Raw genomic sequence first — 3,882 nt, 5'->3', positions numbered from 1 at the left:
TTGTGGTCTGTGTAAATGTAGCACTTTTCACCATACAAGTAGTGCCTCCATATCTTCAGTGCGAAGATAATTGCTGCAAGCTCTAAATCATGGGTAGGGTAATTCTGTTCATGTGGCCTTAGCTGCCTGGAAGCATAAGCGACCACCTTCCCCTCTTGCATCAATACACACCCTAGCCCATTATGTGAGGCATCACTATAGACCACGAAGTCCTTTCCTGACACTGGCTGTGTTAACACTGGTGCCTCTGTCAACATAGCCTTCAACTTCTCAAAACTGGTCTGACACTTGTCATTCCAGTCAAATCTGACATTCTTGTGTAACATGTAACACCCCTAAGTTCGGTAGTGCGTTCTACTGCTCCAGTGACCAGTGTTGTCCGGACAGCTAGGATGCCTAGAACCACACCTTGATATGAGAGAGGAGACATAAATAATTAAATACATAGTGGGACATGTGTACACTTAAAAATGCAGCTAAATAATTAATCTTCCTCATTTGCATTCAACTTGCCGAAATGAAGAACCTTGAAACCTCCATCAACGTGTTGTGTAAAGCTTGATTTCCTCTCTCCATTTCAACTCCAATCCTTTAAGTTCCTTCATGAAAAATGGTCTACACATCACAAGGAAGATATTGATACCAATTTTGAGAAGTTTGGTGAAGGTTTAGCAAGTTACAATTAAAGGTAAGTTTGCATTTTTGAGAATTTCTTTGTTAAAGTTTATGTTCATGTTATGGGTGTTGGTTTGGTGAAGGAAAATTTTGAGTTTGAAGGGTTATTGTTGTTTTCATTTTGGACAGCCATGAGTCACGTTTTTGATGAGATATTTGTGCATATAATTGATGGGAAATAATATTGATCATGGTGATTTAGTAACCTAGTGATTTACTTCATGTTTATATGGTGATTTATGCACTTGGATGGGAATTGGTAAATTGGATGGCACTTTGATGTTGAAGAATGGTTTGCGGCAGCTTGGGGACACTTGAGTAATGGTATATATTGAAGGAAGTGTGGGCAAAATATTGACCTAGAAGGTTGATGAGATGTATGTAGATTGATATTGTAAAGTGTACGTAAAATTTGTAATGGTTAGGTGTGTTTGTAATGGTAATTAGAAATTGTAATTGTGAATGATATTTGGTGTGTTGAGGGTAATGGTAATCTGCCCAAAATAATGTTGATGTAAAGTAGATAATGCTTTTGGTAATGTACCAAAACATATTGGTAGGGTATGGAAGTAAACTTTGCAAGTTAAATGTGTGTTTGAAGCGGGGTGTGAAAGGCATAGTGAGGGAAGTGTACATTTTAGCCTATAACCTTAAATGTGTAACCTCAATTGGTATGAGACCAATTTGAGGTGAAACTAGGCACAAAATGTGCCAACTTTCATTGAGAAACCATACCAAAATTCTGCTTGCAAGGTGACCTAAAAAAATGACCAATTCGGATTAGGTGCAATTAGGACCTGAAAAATGACCAATTGGGCAGCAGTGAGTATTTAGGCCATAACTCACTCAAAGCAGGTCCAATTGACCTGAAATTTTGACCAAGAATAGTTAAGACCCATACCTAAAAGTCTTATGAAGACACCAAAGCCCAGAAATGACCATAAGCAAGTCAAACAACTTGCACAAGTTCGGGTCCAAAAACTGGCCGAACCAGAATTGACCAATTTGACCTAAAATTGACCTAAAATGGTACCATTTGACCAGCAATAGTATAATGACCATAACTCGGTCTACTTAACTCGGATTGACCTGAAATTTTGCACCGCGGTCCATAAGACCTAAATCTACAAGTTTGTAGTTTCGACCGAGACCCGAAAACCTAGGGAACTAGACCGTTAGACTAGGTCAAACCAGTATCCCGAAATCCAGCAATTTGCATTAAAATGCACTAAGCAAGGAAATGACTTTGGTAAAACGTACCAAACCTAAAACCCTATCGAATGTGACATATTAACGACACTAAAACCTAATTTACCTAAAACGCAACGAGGGTCGGTATATTAGGTGATTAAGTGAAAAATTGAGTTCAGTGCATTATTTACCAAACATTATCGTTAGAGACAATTTAATTTAGTACTGAAACACTTCAAATTGTGTTTCTCAGTTACTAAAGACTCAGGAAAAGAGAAGGAAACACTGAGTCCAGACCAGGGGGACAGTCATCAGAGGTTTGTGCACAACGGCTATTGCTTTTGAATTTTTCAATTGAAATAAATATTGAATATTTGTATATTATTGTTTTAAATTGTGTTTGTGCACAACAACTGTTTCTTTTGAATTATTTTCAATGGAAATAAATATTGACTATTTGCATATCATTGTTTTAAATTGTGGAAATGTGTTTGGTGGACACTTATTGATTGAAAAACATTGTGAATGGTTTGAAACTGTAAAAAAATTGTTTGAATGATATTGATGGAAACTTATTGATTGAAAAGCACTGTAAATGGTTTTTGTGGAAATTGAAGTAAATTACGAATTATGTTGCCATTTTGTGAATGAAATTATGACTTTGGAAATTTATTGGATTCTCATGAATCATTTGAATAAAATGTTTGGAATTGATTTTGTGTTCACACTTAGCATGACAATATCATATCATTCCTTCTCCAATTATGGGGTTGTGATTGTTTATTTTCCTTCTCCATTTATGGAGTCGTGATCGTTTATTTTTCCCTCTCTGGTTTACCAGTTGAGGTGATCGGATGAGTACTCATTATATAGCTAGCTCCCCTTCCTCATTGATTTCGATTAGTGAGGTTGTGATTGCTTTGTCGTGGTGTACAACACGGCATTGATCGGAAATTTGTGTCATGACTTAAGTTGTGAATGAATTGGCAACACTGTATTCTTAAATTATTCGACTAAATTGCATTATTATGTATTGTGAGATTGTGAAATTGATTTAAACTCTCATTGACATATACTGTCTTTTGAATTCAAACATGATCTGACTTATGGAAAATTATTGTGATATTGACAAATGGAGTTTAAATTCTTGTTGACATTTATTGTCTTGAATTTAACTATGATTTTAAGTATCCACTATTTACATGACTTATGAATTGTGATTTAAATTGTATTTGGTTAATGTTGTGCACCACTGAGACATTGTCTCAGCGATAGCTTTTTAATTGCTGTCGCAGGTAGAGAGACAGACAGGGCAGCAGACTAGGCTGCATATACCTCCAGCGAGAGATTTTTCGGGTATAATGAGTATACCAATATTTTGCATTTTGTACTGTAATGTATGACACTGTATGTACATTTTGCTTTTGGTTTTGAGCAGTTGTAAATTCAAATTGTACCTTGAAGTTGTAAAATAATTATGAGCTGTTTTGACTTGTAAAAGCTGTATTATATTTCCTTATCTCAGACTTTGAAAAATTTCTATGAAATTGAGTTAATAAATTGTTGTGTTGAGAAATATATTGTGTTGAGAAAAATGTGGAGTTTAGATTTGGAAAATTATTGAAGTGTTTTTTTTTTACAGGTTTTCTGAAGAACTGTTTTGTCCAAAATACAGATGGCACTCTGCCAAAATTTTTACAGAAATTCCAAATAAACCAAATGAGTTAGTTGTTTCACTTCAGTTCACCAAAGTTTTTAATACCTGTAAATAGTGCTCACCACTGTAAAAGAAATAAGAAAAGTTTTTAAAATCCCTTGTAGTGTATTTAATGGGTTATCAGTAGACGGAGTTGGTAATTCATTAGGTATACTACGGGATTATGTTATGCCTTACAGAGGGGTAGGGTGTGACATGTTTTAGTGGTATCAGAGCAAAGTTTTAAATTTTGTTTTCACCTGTTATTTGAATGTTCTTTCTTCATAGTACAACTGCTCAATATCATTGTTTGATACATA

General features: G+C 35.1%; 1 long non-coding RNA gene across 1 annotated transcript; it reads left to right on the top strand.

Annotated features, from left to right (window-relative positions):
* The first annotated feature begins 576 nt into the window (after positions 1-576).
* LOC131170565 (uncharacterized) lies at positions 577-3,219 on the top strand. The gene is made up of 3 exons (XR_009141350.1): positions 577-688; positions 2,120-2,183; positions 3,162-3,219. It is a non-coding gene; the product is annotated as an uncharacterized LOC131170565 (long non-coding RNA).
* Positions 3,220-3,882: the final 663 nt, after the last annotated feature.

Source organism: Hevea brasiliensis, chromosome 2 (genome assembly GCF_030052815.1).
Source record: "Hevea brasiliensis isolate MT/VB/25A 57/8 chromosome 2, ASM3005281v1, whole genome shotgun sequence".
In the NCBI taxonomy this organism is placed as follows: Eukaryota; Viridiplantae; Streptophyta; class Magnoliopsida; order Malpighiales; family Euphorbiaceae; genus Hevea; species Hevea brasiliensis.
Note: the sequence above shows the minus strand (reverse complement) of the source record. Positions and strands in the feature narration are given on the sequence as shown.